General features: G+C 33.1%; 1 long non-coding RNA gene and 1 other non-coding gene across 2 annotated transcripts in view; both read left to right on the top strand.

Moving 5' to 3' along the window:
- LOC140636290 (uncharacterized) overlaps positions 1–17,069 on the top strand; it is a 114,105-nt gene extending 97,036 nt beyond the window's left edge. Inside the window, exon 4 of the long non-coding RNA XR_012033576.1 lies at positions 16,972–17,069. This is a non-coding gene — a long non-coding RNA (uncharacterized lncRNA). The remainder of the gene's footprint in view (positions 1–16,971) is intronic.
- LOC140637412 (U2 spliceosomal RNA) lies at positions 2,134–2,315 on the top strand. Its single transcript, XR_012034531.1, has one exon. It is a non-coding gene; the product is annotated as a U2 spliceosomal RNA (small nuclear RNA).
- Positions 17,070–18,068: the final 999 nt, after the last annotated feature.

The following is an 18,068-nucleotide window of genomic DNA, read 5'->3' as shown; positions in this document are numbered from 1 at the left end:
ACTGTTTTTCTTAGTTTATTCCTTTTTTTTCCCAAAATAGAATTGTTCTCTTACATTGTGGTATGTTTTATCAGATGGTTTGAAAATATGATTGTGAAATCCCCTATAAAAAAGTTTACAAGGATTGGAAATTTATCATCACATAATAGTGCCTATGTTGGAAATACTACTGTATCTCATTTCAAATTTCTCTTGTATGGACATAGAGAACAGTCACCTTCAGCCTTCTTATTGTTTCATGTAAACGTGTACTAACTCGACTCAATAATAAGTGAGCTAAAGTGATATATTTTACATGTTGGATGAGACAGAGAAAGTCTTCAGCATTGTTTTCTAGTCTCCTTTTACCTCTTCTGAGTGAAGAGAAGGGACTCATGTTTCAAGGGGTGGATCTCAAAAATGATAGAGCCCCCATTATACGAAGCTCTGAGAGCTATATGGCACAGATACCTACACCAGCTTGTAGTGGATATATAGTTGAAACAATATCAACATTTATCACATTATATTATAAAACTTTGGAGGTTGTTACTTTACCCTAAACTAACCTATCTGGACCAATAATATATCTGCATTAAGAGATATGATGTAGAAAATTAATATTTGATTAAGATTTGAGATGGCAATATCAAGCAATTGGTGTAGTGAAATATTATTTTAGAAATCTTAACAGACTTTTATTTTTTCCCAGTTTTATTTTTTTCCTTTCATCTTTATTTAAATTGACATGAAAAAAAATAAATTGACATGATATTTGGGCTTCTTGCTTTCGCAGAGAGATGTGGCAAGATATATTGATATGTGTTCATCTTTTAAGCTTCTTTTTATAGACCATAGCCTCCTCTCACAGGAGAAGACCACTGGGCATAAATAAATGTATTGGAAAAATGGGATTTGAGAAATGGAGGGCTTCCACAGAATGGTGGGAGACAGAGTGGGAATGATGAAGCATTGATATATTCTAGAAAAGGGCTGCTGCTCCTTATGCTCAGTCACAGCCATAGGAGGCTGCACGAAAATCCGGATGAAAAAGATATAGAGTAAGAATAGATATGTGGAGCCAATGGGCATTTCTCTCTAAAGAAGATTATAGGAAGAGCAAGATGTGTCACAAGTCCCCAGAAAATGGCTTTGAAATAGAAGTAGATCCAATAAACATTAAAAGACCCAGAGGGTAGAATAATGTCTCATGATGAATTGTTTAGATTGCGATGAGCAAATGCCATAGAGGATATTGGAGAGCTCTGGAATCACATATGTGTATTAATGACTAAAATCAGGTAAGAACAATGATCAAATTAGAGAATAGTCAAAGTTCATAACCAATCTTCCCAATACTTCTGTAGCTCAAGAAGACATGGAAATTGTGAAATAAGGAAAATTTACAAATTGAAACACTGAGTTTAAATTTTTACTACCCTGGAAGACTTTGATATATATATATATATATATATATATATATATATATATATATATAAATATAACATATTATATAATATTTTGATATATATTATATATAATATTTTTAATATTTATATATAAATATATATACTTTGGTATATATATTATACACTATATATAATAAAAATTATATATAATAAAAAACAGAGAGAAAGTGGAAACATATAATATATAATTATATATAATATAAATTATATATATAATAAAAAACAAAGTGAAAACAAGAGTTAGAAGAGAGATTATAAATCACTCAGTGATTTACTCATAAATATTTAAAGGTGTTCCAAAGCCAAAGTTAGAAATGCTAGTTTTGTGGGCTTTCCAGCCAAAGAAATATTCCTTCTATCTGTATACCATTTTATAAGTCAAATAGCATACATCTGAACATAAATTTAAAAATTATGTGTCTAATCAGGGATCAACAAAATAGTAAAACCCAAAAGTAAATATTTTAGGCTTTATGGGCCATATGGTTTATTTTGCAACTACTCCATTCTACTTTTATAGCATGAAAGCAGCCATAGATAATTCCAAAATGAATGAGTGTGGCTGTGTTTCAATAAAACTTTACAGAAACAGGTAATGGACTAGATTTGGCTCATGGATCATCATTTCTTTATCTCCAGTCAGGCTCAAAACAGTGATGTGGGTATTTTTTACAACTTTGGGATCATCACTTCTCAGTCTTTTGGCTAATATCAAGTGTAGTATCTGTTTTTATCAGTTTAATATCTGATATATTCTCTACCTGAGGACAGTGTATCAAATAGATGTATTTTTTTTGATCAAGGAGTTGGAATAGGAGCTTGCTCTGTCTACTCCATGCAGTGATCTGATATAGTACTGCACCCCCTTGGGGAATACCAGACAGCTGCCATTGTGTTAACCAAATATGATGATCCCGGAGCCTCCACTTGGCAGACCTTAGACTATCTACCTGCTGTGTGCTTTTGCCATTCAGGTACAAAAGACAGTCAAGAATATGTGTAATGTGTATTTATACACACACTATGGCCGGCCTTCTTACCTACTACTAACATGAATACAAGTCTAAGTCAACAGTGGAAGTGGTTTTGCTCTTTTTTTCCTTCTTTGTTTTTGTTTCTGTCTTTAGATTTCTTCTCCTAGTTTTTACTTTCTTATACTTAAGTTTTTGTTTTTCAAAAACAAACAAACAAACAAAAAAAACATTGGGGTCATATTTTTCTTTCCTTTTAAAAATATTTTAATAATCTTCTTTTCATGTGTTTATTCATAAATGTGATTTGGCTTTGTCCATTCACAAATCATTCGAAATCTCTAAAGTTTATATAAAATGATCTTAAAATATTGGAATGAATGATAACTGCATGTGTTTTGAAGGGAAATGGAGATTGACAGACAGCTTCTATAAATTGACAGTCAAAGGAAAAATGGCAGAAAGAAAGTATGTCACACTGGAATATTTTGTGAAATATATTGAAACTTATGGCATCCTCCCCCTCATTTTAACCCTGCATGTGTGCACTTTTTCATTACTGCTAGGCAGAAATGTTTATTCTCCCTGAAATGCTGAATCTGACTTAAACTTCAATACATTTCACAAGTAAGTATTTACTATGGAGAGTATCTTCCTTTTGCACAGTTAACAGCATTCCTAATGAGCTGTTAATGAGCTGTCAATTTCTAATATGAGCTAAAGAGCTAAAGTAGTCACCGAGGAATTCTAGAAGCAAAAATGTTGAATCCCAAAAACATAATCAAATGAATTATTCCAAGATTTTAATTACCCTTAAGTTATACTGGCTTTATGTGTCATTTCTAAATTACAAGTGGTGTTTTTGAAGATTAATTTATGATCTTAAATATTATCTACTGCACAATGTTACTATTTTTACATGAGTTATTATTTTAATTACTAAATACTGTTTGTTATGGAACTACTCTGTAAGTTACAATCTATTGGGGAATATTCTGAGATGTGTAATTATTTTAATAATAATAAATAATAATATGATAATACCGGGAGTAATAGGCAAACCTGTCTTAAGGTAAACACCTTGAATTATCTAAGATATTCATAGTAAACTATTTGAAACAGGTCTAGTGTGGAATTTATTTTACCGAATTCAGACTTTGAAACAAAACACGATTATTTTATCTTATTTCATTTTATTTTATTTAAACATGATCACCCCCCAGTATAGAGAAAGAATCAAAGGAAGAACATGGTGGTTAAGGTAATAGTCTCTTTATGGGGGTGGTCATTCTTGAAGTGAAGCTATTCATTCCATTAATTGCCCACCCCCAAGGATAACCAAATTGGTTGATTGAAATGTTCTTCCAATGTATAAAGCCAAAAATGTAGAACAAAAGGCAAGAGATAAATTGTAGAATTTTCTTGCCACTGAGTACTATTGCATTTCTATAGTGTAGGTCTGCATATACAGGTAAATTTCCCTGAGCCATAAATCAAAAAGACACAATATTGACCTGTCTTTCTAGCACCTCATTCAAGAGGTTCATCTTCTGGTGACCAATAGAAAGTTACTTGTTCTTTGTTTTTTATATTGATTGATTGATTGATTGATTGATTTTTATTTATTTATTCGTGAGAGAGAGACAGAGAGAGGCAGAGAGAGACATAGAGAGAGAGAGAAGCAGAGACACAGGCAGAGAGAGAAGCAGGCTCCATGCAGGTAGGCCGACATGGGATTCAACCCTGGGACTCCACGATCACGTCCTGGGTTGAAGCCAGGTGCTAAACCAACGAGCCACTCAGGGATCCTCTTGTTCTTTGTTTTTTTTTAAGATTACAATATGATTCTCAAGAGTTAAATATAAAATGCTTATACAGTTCTTGGCACACTTTTAATTTACAATGATAGCTGTTGTTATTATTTTGTATTGTTCTTATCAAAATTTGTTGCAAAAGATAAAAGGATGATGGGGGAATAGAATAAGGTGCTGCAGCAATCTATCATGAGTTCTGTTAGGACACAATAGAAAAAAATGAAGGCAAGATTATATTAGAAGTTATATGGCTGAAAATTTTTTTAGAATGGATGATACAATCCTAAAGTTGAAGAAGAACTAAATTAGACAATTTTTTGTGTTACTGCAAAATATCAAAAATAAATTGAAAAGAGATGCTATACGATATGGAGATACTAAATACAAGGAAATTACAATAAGAGATTATATGGGTTTTATGAATGTCAAAAGATGGAATATTTTAATTGCTGAAAGAAAATAGAATTAATTATATTAAATTTAACCATTTTGTTCTAAATTTTGTCTATTTTTTTAAAGTTTATAAAAGTGTTTACTTTTTAGTCAGATAGGTCAATTTTTTATAGTTTTCATTTCCCTGAGAAAAATTTTCAGACTTGGCTTAGTTATTTTATAATCCTTGTTTCCTAATTCCATGGATGGATCTCTTTCTGTTGGTTTTTGTTTCTGCTAGTTTCTCCTCAGTTTTTCTTATCTCCTCAGGTATTTGAAAAATTATATGTAGAAAAAAATTGAACCTGAGGATTTTATCTCATTCCATTTGCTTTTCATTTGCTCCTACCCAGGTGCTTGGAGGCATTAGCATTTCTGGATCAACTTGATAGTATACTCGCAAGTCTAGTTTGCCTGAGGAAAGCCTGTTTCATCTCTATTTATCTGGAATTCTATCTGGTTTAGTATTTACACAACTTAAACAAAATTTGATGAATAATTATCAAAAATTGCTGTATCGAAATAAGCCAAGGTAGTTTGGGTAAATCTCTGCTTTTGTTGATGGATGCTCTGTGAGGACATAATGGTTTCAAATACTGAGTTTAGGTACATTCTCCAGAGTGTGGTAGAGTTAAATGAGCATGACTTGTTTGCCTACCTGAGCTCTGTTGGAAACACAGAAGGAGACTTAGGAACTATCTAGTTCAGTGCCAAAATCATCCTTAGCCCTGGGCAGCAGCAGAGCTAAGATAACTGAATCAAATGAATGTTTATTCACAATGAATTGCATAAGTAGAATTCACAACATTGTCAGGACAATTATGCAAAATCTGAGAGCACTGAATAAAAAGCATTGGGTTTCTGATAGTAGCAAGCAGCATGATATATGAAATGGAAATATGTGAGATGAACAAGGGGGACCTGGGTAAATGGAGTCTCCTTGATAGGGGGACCTGTTGCTCCCCACTTTTACATTGAATCCATTAATGCTTTTCCTGAGCATCTTACCTGAGGATGTTACCCAGAGAGGTGAAGCCAATTCAACTCAGGCCTCACTCATGACTGACCTCGTTTTCCCAAATTTGTAGAGTCAGATCCCAACATATTTGGGGATATGGATGCTCTCATCTCAAGTTTATTTATATCATCTCTCCCTCTCTGCTATGATTTAGGCCTCAGAATTCTTCCATCTGACCCTGCAACATACACATCACTGGCCTTTTGGAGTGATGACCATATATTGACATGTTCCAAAGTCCCAAAGAGATAATAGGCAATCTAAATGTCTAAGACACATGTGTGCCAAAGTATGGGACAGAAACCTCACAAAAATGCAGAAGCTTATTTCCTCAATGAAATTTCTGTTAACCCAGTGGTTTCTTGAGATATCTCCTATACAAATGTAAGGGAAAAATACTATAGTTTGCCTAATCTTGCTTTATACGTGAATTGTTAGAACCTGTTCAGTTGACATTTTGATATGCTGCTGTTCTGATAAGGATTTAAAGTTATAAAAGCTTCCCTAGGATGCAGGGCAAGGAATTCTGCTTGACAATTTACATTAAGATCCAGAAAACCAAAGCAGATTGGTATGCCTTATAGAGGCTGTAGGGATGAATCAATATAAAATGACTCCCTATGATTTTTTGAAAACAAAACAAAACAAAACAAAAAAAAATCCACTTTTTAATGACTGTTTTTAGTTGTCTACCCAAGTGCATGTGCAAAGATCTGAATTAAATTTTATTACTGACTTCACATATGAAACATCTTAAGTATATAAACTATCTATACAACTGTATTATAAAGCACTAGTATATAACAAATCCATATCTATTATCTATATCTGTCTATATATCTCCAAATCTTATTAAATCATATGGGATACTAGCCCTGAATTTTAAGAGAAAAACATCACATAGCAATATCATGTATAGTATAATATCAAATTTATGTAATACCTAGTACATATTAGGTATTCCTTATTTATGAATAAAACAACAAAACCTTTATTGTACTACAACAATAAAAAGATACACTCTTTCTCCAACCTAACCGTTCCCCCCACCCATGTCACCCTAGTTTTCCTTTCCTGAGAACAAGTTTTATGGTGTATGTGTGTGATTTTTTTTTAACATGAGAGCATATTTCCTGTCTTATGTTCCTCACACCATATTTGCTCTTTCCACCCACTGCAATCTGGTTTTCAATTCTATATTCCACTAAAATATAAAAAAGATGTAAAAGAATCTTTCAATGGCAACATTGAGGATAAAGCTAACTGCAGTGGCTTCTGCTCCATTCACTCTGTGGATCCCCCTCAGCTCCTAATCATCTCTTTCCTTGAAGGTCACTGATCCACCATTTGTTTTTGTTCCTCTTCCTTAATGTTGGTAACTTTTGTCCTTTACTAACTCTTTTATTTTCTCCCTCCAGGGATTATCCTGTAACTACCACATAATTCTCAAATTACATTTCCACGGAGCTCTGTCTTCAAAGAGTTCTGATCTAACCAATCACTTCATGATCCTTCTCCCTACTTTCAATCTTGCTCCATTTTCTCATCCCCAATCTTAATGACACCTTTTTCCTTGACATGTAAATCAGAAACAACAGAATAACCTCACATCCTCTAATAACACACAAGTATTTTTATTTCACTTCAGTAACATTTCTCTTACCTATACCACACTCCCCATTTTCATGGCTCTTTCCTTAAATTTAAGCCCCATTATTCTTTCTCTAGATTATGCAGTTACCTTCTATTTTACTATTCTGGAATTCATATTACAATTGCTAGTGTAGAAAAATTGCAAATACTAAATGGCTTTGGCATTCTTTGATGTTAATCTGAGAATGTTACTAATTTTTTAAAGGCTTTCAACTATTTTTTTTGCCAGAATTTATAAGAATATCTGTCCACCTTTCCAGATTTAATTTTGCAATGCTCTTTTCCAAACTGCTTGTAGTATTCCTCATGCAGAATTGTCTTTCACACTGTCTTGCCTCCATATTGCTAAAACTTCTGCTTGAAAAACATACTGTATCCTGCTCTCTTTCTTTACTTTGTCATTTTAATGACACTTTTCCCATGTCACAGGGAACTGCTTTTCTCATATTATTTTATATGTGCTATTTATATTGATGCTTGGGGTTGAATGTTTCCTTATGATATTTAAAAAAGTATCTTAATTTCTCGGAAAAAATATCCTCAAATCACATGCAGAATAAATTTTTAGGTACTATTCTCATCTATAATACATAGATTAGTTGATCTCAAGAAGTATATATGTGTCTTCCTCTTGTCTCTCTACATGTTTTTTTTTTTTTTGACTTATTTATTTATTCATTAGAGACACAGAGATAGAGAGAGGCAGAGACATAGGCAGAAGGGAGAAGCAGGCTTCTCGCAGGGAGCCAGATGTGGAACTTGATCCCAGATCCCAGGATCACACCCTGAATGGAAGGCAGGTGCTCAACCACTGAGCCACCCAGGCATCCCTTTACTTGTTTCTTTTAATGAAGTTAATCTTGATACAGTTTTAAGTTAGTACTTCCCTTTTCCTCCTAGAATTTATAGTAGAAATTAGCCCTCCTGGAACCAGAAGATTATCAGAGCTCAGTAATGATAAGGATAAAATATTTCCTCTTTTATGCAAATATGTACACAAACACCACCCCCCATCCCCATCCACACACAAATAATCAATAGAAAACTATGTAGCTTAAAAACTCTATCATACTAGAGCAAAAAGATCATGTTAAAGCATGCTGAGAAGGATCTGGTTTTCTTATTTATCAATGTTCTTATTAGAAACTCAGAGTCGGGCAGCCCGGGTGGCTCAGCGGTTTAGCGCCACCTTTAGCCCAGGGCGTGATCCTGGAGTCCCAGGATCGAGTCCCACATCAGGCTCCCTGCATGGAGCCTGCTTGTGTCTCTGCCTCTCTTTCTCTTTCTCTCTGTTTCTCTCATGAATAAACACATAAAATCTTAAAAAGAAAAGAAAAGAAACTCAGAGTCTATCCATCCCTGCCTATATGTATATGGACCTTAGAAAGTATATTTTTTAAATACTAAACCTTATATAGAGACATAGCAAGGCTTTTTGTAGAACACTGAACACACCCTCAAATAAAATGATGTCTTTTATTTTATTATATAAGCTTATGAGGTTAAAAGGTTCTAGCGCTGACAGCTCAAAATTGGACCATAACATTCCCTACTGAATATAACATAACAAAAATTTCACAGAATGTCAAATACTTTTGGACACATTCAAAAACAAGATCAATCTGGCCTCATTTCTAAACAAAAGCCAAAGAAAAGGACACTGTGCTACCACAAAATCATCTAATATGTTCCTTTCTCTTGGCTCACCGAGGGGCTCCTTACACTTACAAATGACGTGTCTAGTACTTTTGTTTCTTCCACTTTATATATAAAAATTATTAAGCCCAATCATCAAATTGTCCCTGCTTCCTGAGAGCACCCAACTCAGAACACACCCTTCCTTCATCAAACCCTCTCTCGAAATACCCAGGACAATCTCGAACATTATAGCAAGCCTTTCTTAAGTCTCTCTTACTGTGAAACTCCAGAGCTCTTCATAGAATGTGATATTTTTGATGAAGAAATTATTAAATATCCTTTTGTTAAAGATTATAGATACATTATGCTTGGTGCTTTTTTTCACTGGAATTTACCAGTTAAGTAATTAAGTAGTAATGACAATAAAATGTGGTCTGATATAACTATCCAGATTTATCTCAAAATACTATAATGATAAATGCTAGCCACTTCATGGAGCAGTGATCCATTAGAATCACCTAGAATTTGTAATTTTGTGTTAGGCAAGGCTTGATTATGTTCACTTTTTAAAATTTTCTCAAATGATACTATCAGACAGAAAAGATTGAGTAACTTTGGTTTAAGAAAATGATTCTGTTTAGTTTGCATTAATCCTCTTCTAAGATTTGCATTCCAGTCCTGTATATTCCATAACATCTTGTCCTGGAATTAAAGGTTTTTGCTGTTAGCATTCTTCAGTAAAGGTAGCAAGTTCTTTGCCTATGCAATTGCTCAAAATCTTTTAAAGAAGTTTAAAACTGAGTCTCTATCAGATGGTTTCTATAGAAGGCTTGGCTGCCTTTCAATATTTTCTTTGAAATTCTGAAGGCCAACTTTAGTTAAATAACAAAATTTTCTCTTCATCTTAATCAATTGGTCTTTTCAGTATTGGCTGCATTATTTCTGATCCCCTCAGCATTCTCTGTGCCCTCTAGGCATAGGAGGAGCAATTTTACCCCAATTTGTGTGAAGAGTAATTTCCTGAAAATATTTCTCTTCCTGTTTGGGCCCATTTAACTCTCCTCTGTTCAGCCATTAAACATCTCCCAGTCTCAGCAACTCAAAGGCCTTGCTGTTTAATGAGCTGGTGCCTGATGAATTTTACTCGGTGGATGTTCTTCAGTTTACCATTACCAGGGATATTGCAGCAGCCTCAAACTTCTTCTTTCTGCCTTTCTGGAACCAGTATAATCCTGGGGAAAAATAGAAAACTGACAACTTACTTCCTTTTTAAATATAGTTATGTTTTTCATTAAAAAGTATACTCCAACTTTTTGGTTGTTTTTCTCTTTCCCTGACCCATCCCAACTTGTAAATACTTTACAACAAGTTAATATTGACTAGTGTTTAGAACCCACATATATTTTGATAGTAGAATGTCAACTTGAAATTTAGAGAAATTAAACATATGTATGGAAAATGAGTTAATGAGTTCAGTTAGCTCATTAACTGAACTTTTTATTATTCAGCTGATTGCACTAGCATAATTCTATTACACTTATAGGAAAGATGTAAAAATGATATTTAGATGTCAAACAAATTTATTTTAAACGAAAAATATTTATAGGCTAACATTATACCCACCATATGTTTGAATCTCAAAATTAATAGTATATTTTACTTTAATGGATCACCAAATCCTTTTTTCCATGCTATTCTTTGATATCAATGTCATCCAAGGTGTCAGACAGAAAGTTAGTAAATTCCTATAGTAGTTTGATTTTCTCACCCAATGGATCACATGATATTCTATGTAGAAAACCTGAAAGACCCCACCAAAAAATTGCTAGAACTGATAATGCATTCAGTAAAGTCATAGGATACAAAATCAAAATACAGAAATCTGTTGCATTTCTATACACCAATAATGCAGCAGAAGGAACAATCGGACAATTGATCCCATTTAGAATTGTACCAAAAACCATAAGGTACCTAGTAATAAACCTAACCAAAGAAGTAAAAGATCTGCACTCTGAAAACTATAGAACACTGATGAAAGAAATTGAAGATGACACAAAGAAATGAAAAACATTCCATCCTCCTGGATTGAAAGAACAAATATTGTTAAAATGTCTACACTACCCAATGCAATTTATTCATTCTATGCAATCCCTATCAAAATACCATTAGCATTTTTCACAGAACTAGAACAAAGAATCCTAAAATTTGTATGGAACCACAAAAGACCTGAGTAGCCAAAGCAATCTTGAAAAAGAAAAGCAAAGCTGGAGGCATTACAATTCTGGACTTCAGGCTGTAGTACAAAGCTGTAGTCAGCAAGAATCTAAATCTTTTGGAAGTTTATTTGCTGAAAGCGAAATGTCAAACATTATTGTCAATGCTATAATAAATATAGTTTAAAAATTCAATTTTGAGGATAAAATCATTTGTTTTTGCAGAGATAATGTTAACAAAAATTCTGATGGAGCATCTTGAAAAAAAATAATGTTCTTACCAATTTAAAGAACTTATAGACAGAAATGTACTTAAAATTTGCAAATCAGAAATTTTTAACACTTAAAGCATTAAAATTTATCTTTGTAAAAGGAATGATATAGAATTAAAAGTTGAGAATTAGTAGCATACAAGGTTTAATTTTGAAATCCAATATTTCAAATATTTCAATGTATTAGAACATTTATTTTATGAATATTATATTTTTAATTAGATGAATACATATTAAATATTGATGAACTCAAATTGAAAAGCCCTATAATTTTGCAAAATTAGCAAAATATTCAGTAATCATAAAAATAACTTACTGATAAATTCTGGCTTGTAAAATTATTTATTGAAGAAAGGCTTTCTGAGTGGAGGCAAACACAGTTATTTGTGAAAATATTTTGGCTGAACTCCCATGTGTCAGTGAATATATATATATATTTTCATAAATATATTTGAGACTAATATCCAGTTTGCAGAATTTGTTCTGAGCTTAGTAAGTATTGACAGTTCTAGAAAAACAAGAACAACAACTAATTTCTTAATTCAAAACCTCATGTACTTTAGGGAAAATTTATATGACAGGAAAGTGATTTAGAAAAAGTTTGAACTTTCTTTTAATCATAACATGCAACTTAGAAGAAAATGAATTAAAAATATTAAAACTATTAAAGAAAATATTCAGAAAAAATCTTGAGAAAAATTTTATTTGACTGAATATTAAAGTACATGTGTGTATCAAGAATAATTTGTTCATGCTATTTTAAGTTTATTTAATCAATGTATTCCATTTTGCTTCAATGTAGATGAATATGGTATTTTGATTTTAATAATGATTTTATGTTTTTAGAATAGGTTTTGAGGGAACTATAATTGGTATTCCGTGAAGAATGAAAAGCAAATTTATTTGCCAATAGCATATTTTACCATTTTACCATTGTTACCTTGTTGGTGAAGACTAGTTTATTTCCGGGCACTGTAACTCCTTCAGATTACTAAACCCAAATGGCAATGCATTAACAAAAGCAGAGCACCCAATGTCATCTCATCTGCCTGAGGAGGGATCATCTTGCTTTATTGTAGTTTCATAGAGTCTGGTGATCTTAGATTCTCACTATCTTGCTAGTTTAGTGACACTTTCTAAAAGATATATTTTAGACATTTTTTTAAAAAACTCTTCAACAGCATTTTGTTTGAAGATCCTAATCTGTCTTTATGAGATATCAACAAAAGCTATTAAAACATACACACACATGCACACACACACACACCACACAATATTTTTTTCTATCTCTTGAGTAATACTTTGCTATAATTTAAACCAGGACTCAGATTTTTTTTTTTGGGGGGGACTCAGATTTTTTGACTTTTGCTTTCTGATATTATTTTTTAGTCACTATTACTCTTATGTTTAATTAAGCATTGTTTAGAAAGTATAGCAACTGGGGCACCTGAGAGGCTCAGTGGTTGAGCATCTGCCTTTGGCTCAGGGTGTGATCTGGGAATCCTGGGATCGAGTCCCACATCAGGCTCCCTGCATGGAGCCTGCTTCTCCCTCTGCCGATGCCTCTGCCTCTCTCTCTCTGTGTCTCTCATGAAGAAGTAAATAAGATCTTAAAAAAAAAAAAAAGAAAGAAAGAAAGAAAAGTATAGCAATCAGATATTTCTACTCACCTTTAATTTTACATAAATCTCACTCATGCTAATTTTTTTTAAATTTTTATTCATTTATGATAGTCACACAGAGAGAGAGAGAGAGGCAGAGACACAGGCAAAGGGAGAAGCAGGATCCATGCACCGGGAGCCCGATGTGGGATTCGATCCTGGGTCTCCAGGATCGCGCCCTGGGCCAAAGGCAGGCGCCAAACCGCTGCGCCACCCAGGGATCCCTCATTCATGCTAATTAATATTTTTGAAGGTTGCAGACATGAGTAAAAAGGACATTTTTAAGCAAAAAATATATGTTTTGTGGAGAAATATTATTTCTATTTAGACATTTCTTACAAATTAACTCAATTTAATTTAAATCATCTAGCAGCATAATAAGTAAAATGTCTTTTATGTGGTCACTTAAAACTTTACGTAATGACTAATTTGTCAAAGTAATAAATATGTAACTTAGAACTGTTTTATTAATTTCAAACATGCTGCTATTCTTACCTATTCAAACTTGTTTCAATGAAGTAATTAATCTACAACAACAAAGTCCTTTTAAAAACCTTTTTAAAAGTAACAAGCACCACCAAAACAAACAAACAAACAAAACAAAACAAAAGAAACAAAAAACTTGGTTATTTTTCTTTCTGTCTTTCAATAACCTGATTTAGCATTTACCAAACAAAAGTTGAGCAAGATGTAACAAGCTATTTATCTTCCTCAAGTTCTGTGTCACATAAGACTGGAACAGCCTTTGCTTGAAGATAAATATTTTGCTGTGTGGTGGAATGATTTAAACCCTTCAATGTAACCACATGCAGTGTTAATCTCCAAAGGGAAGAAATAAGTTGGGACTAGTACCCAAATCTATTTAATCAGAATCAATTCTTTGATCTTTTCTAGGATAAGAATTGCTTATTTTAGTCTCTACTTATAACATCTGGCATGCAATAAATAACTATGAGACTTAGAAAAAAGCTAGAATTTGACCTATGTCAAAAAAGAGTACTCAGTTAGTGGAATCAAACCCAGAGATAGTCCAGATGTTGGAACTGTAATAATCACACAAGAGCAATGAAATATCTAGTAAAATACTTTAAAATATTTAAAAGGAAAAAAATAAAAATGGAAAAGTATGGATAATTAGATGGGAAATTTGAGTAGAGAGACAAATAACATATAAACATTGAATTCAAGGAGATTGCAAAGGAAATTATTCAAATTGAAGCCTAAACAGAAATAAGTACCAAAACAACAACAACAACAACAACAACAACAACAACATCAACAACAACAATCAAATAAAGGCTTCTAGGAACCTATGTTATGTGATTATAAGTTTAGTAGAGTCTCAGAAGTAAAGAAGTGAGTAATATGGCAGAAGAAACTAGTTAAGAGATGATGCTAAGCATTTTCTAAAATTGACCAAAGACAAACTTCAAGATGAGAAAATCTCAGAGAAACTTAAAGATAAATACACAGGAAACCACACCCAAGCATTTCAGAATAAAACAGTTGAAAGAAAATGAGAAAATCTTAAGAGCTATCAGAGAAAAAGACATTACACAGAGGAACAATCATCAGAAAAATAGCTTCCAAAAGACAGTAGGATGATGTCTTCAAAGTGTTGAAAGGAAACAAAAATTACTGACAATTTGGAATTTAATAAGGAGTAAAAATTAAGCCCAAAATATATACAAAAAACCCTACCTTTTCAAGCAGGCAAAAACTGAGACTATTTATCTCTAGAAGACCTGCCCTGTAACAAATAGTAAAAGAAGTAGTTTAAATGGAAAAGAAATTATATCAGCTGAAAGTGTTTATCTACAGAAAGGAATGAAGAACATCAAAAAGTAAAATATGGGCAAAAGAAATTTTTTTTTTCCTTTTCTTTCTCTAAGAGAAAGAACCTGATGGAAAAAGTCACTTATTTTATTATTCTATTCATCTAAAATATCCAGAATAAACCACACACAGGTCATTCTTTGCTAGGGGATAAGGGAAGAGGGAGAATGAAGGAAAAACTGCTTGAGTAGAGTTTTACTTTAAAGCAAATGAAATATTTTGGAACTAGATAGAGATGGTGGTTTACACAGCATTGGGAATATTATTTATATCACTTATTGTACACTTTAATTTGTTAAAATGGAAAATTTTAAATTATATATGTGTAATCACCTTGAAAATTTTAAAAATACTTTAAATATAAAAAAAGGTAAATGTAAAAAGATGGGGAAAAATGCCATCGAAACACTAAATATAAAAAGGGTGTGGCTCTATTAATATCAGAAAAATCGATTTTAAGACAGCATTATTAGACATAAAGAAGGGCATTTCATAGTAATCAGTGAAGGTATTGAGGAGATAATGCAGTCCTAAACCCAGATGCACACAACAATTCTTTAAACATATAACAGAAAAATATACATAACAGAAAAATACAAATAAAATATGTCATTGAAAAACATAAAATATTTGGATCTTTTAATGTCATTACCTTAGAAGTTGATAAATTAAGTGAAACAATCTTTAAGGTTATAGAAGACTAAGACAGTACTATGAGGGAAAACACTACAGTGAACAACGACAGATTACATATTCTATTTTTTTAAGGTTTTCTTGTTGTTGTTTGTTTTTTTTAGAGACAGAGAGCAAGTGGATGTGGGGGGACAGAGAGAAAGGAAGATAAGCAGACGCCCTACCCAGCATGGAGCCCAATGCAGGCCTTGATCTCATGACCATGCAATCATGACCTGAGCCAAAACCAAGAGCCAGACCCTTAATTGGCTGAGCCACCCAGGTCCCCCATAAGAATACACACTGTTTTCAAGTAGGCACAGATGCACAAATATAATTTAAAAATTGGACCATAAAATAACTGTAATGAATTTCAAAGGACTAAAATCCTAGAATAGGTTTTCTTACCACAGTAGTTTAATATGGGAATAATGAAAATTATTTAAAAACCAAAAATAGTTGGAAACTATGCAATCTTATTCCTCTCTCTTAATCATCCTCAGGTCTTCCAACAAATTAAAAGTGAAATTAAAAAATATTTTTCATTGAATGGAAATAAAAACAAAGCATATCAAAGTTTGTTATTGGCATTTATACTATTGTTTATGGGATACTTTTAGATTAAGTGCCTACACTGCAAAGAAGAAAAATGAAAAATCAATGTTCTAAACTTCCACCTTAAGAAATAGATGATAAGCTGATTAAATACAAGTGAGTAAAAGGAAGAAATTAGTAAACATAAAATTTCACATTAATAATATAGAAATAAGTAATTGAGAGATAAAAATCAACAGTCAAAAGCCTCTTTGAGAAGTTTGATGAAGTTGATAGGCCCTGGCAAAGCTAATCCGAGGGAAAAGGAAAAATGTAAATATCAATTTTACTTTTTATTTTTAATTTTTTTTTTTTTTTTTTTTCAGAGAGAGAGAGAGAGGCAGAGACATGAAGCAGGCTCCATGAAGGGAGCCCCATGCGGTACTTGATCTCAGGTATCCAAGATCACACCCTGGGCCAAAGGAAGGTGCTAAACCTCTGAACCACCCAGGGATCCCCCTAATTAATTATTATTATTTTTTAAAGATTTGTTTATTTATTTATTCAGAGAGAGAGAGAGAGGCAGAGACAGGCAGAGGGAGAAGCAGGCTCCAAGCAGGGAGCCCGAAGTGGGACTGGATCCTCAGTCTCCAGGATCAAACCCCGGGCTGCAGGCAGCGCTAAACTGCTGCCCGGGATCCCCCAAATTAAAGTTAATATTAAAACATATTAAAAACACAAGTATGTAAATAATTCTGCAAGTGAAATTAAGCTTTTTTTAAAAAAGATTTTATTTATTTATTCATCAGAGACACACAGAGAGAGGCAGAGACACAGGCGGAGGGAGAAGCCGACTCCCTGAAAGGAGTCCGATGTGGGACTCCAGGATCACGCCCTGGGCTGAAGGTAAGCACTAAACCGCTGAGCCACCCAGGTGTCCCTAGGCTGACATTTTTAAAAAGCATAATCTGTAAAATAATTTATTCTCCTTAAGAAAACAAAAGTACAAATGATTCCACCCCTTAACGCTATCAAATATTTAAAGAAGACATGATACTAATTATGACAGGTGATATTATATGTTGATTTGACCAGGTTAAATTACCCAGATTAAAACATTATTGCTGCTAGGGTATTTCTGCATGAGATTAGCATTTGAATTGGTGAACTCAGCCTATTCCCTAAAATAGATTGCCCTCCATTGGGGTTGTGCATGATTCAATCCACGGAGGCCCTGAAGAGAATAAAAGGCAGAGGAAGGAGGATTCCACTGCCTTTCTTTTATTTCTTTCTTTACTATTTGTACTGGGACTTTTTATCTTATTTTAATTGACCGTCATACTGAGGTTTACACCACTGGCTCCCCTCTTTCTCAAGCCTTCAGACTCAGCCTAAATTCTATCATTGGCTTTCTTGGGTTTTCAGGTTCCAGACGACAGAATGTGGGGCTCCTCAACTGCTATAACCATAGGAGCCAATTCCTTATAAATCAATCTCATTCTCCATAGATAGATGGGCAGACAGGTGGGTGGATGGATAGATAGGTGATACATACAGACAGAGAAACAAAAGTGTGTTTATATGGGAAAAAGATGAATTGCAAAACCTTTTTCCTCTGTGCACAAAAACTCATTCCAAGTCGATCGTTAATATAATAGATGTAATTGTAAATGCAAAAACAATGTATTTCTAGAAACATAAGGAGAATATCTTTGCATTTTTTAAATAAATGGCCAATAAATGCATGAAATATTGCTCAGAATCACAATATCAGAGAAATACCAATTAAACCCCACTGAAATATTTTACACTGTGGTAAAGGATGGAGGTAGCAAAACAAAACATATGTACACACACAAATCCAAAATAATACTCACAGGATATAGCAAGAAGAATCCTGGGAAAT

Source organism: Canis lupus, chromosome 7 (genome assembly GCF_048164855.1).
Source record: "Canis lupus baileyi chromosome 7, mCanLup2.hap1, whole genome shotgun sequence".
In the NCBI taxonomy this organism is placed as follows: Eukaryota; Metazoa; Chordata; class Mammalia; order Carnivora; family Canidae; genus Canis; species Canis lupus.
This window is presented reverse-complemented; position numbering and strand designations above follow the sequence as displayed.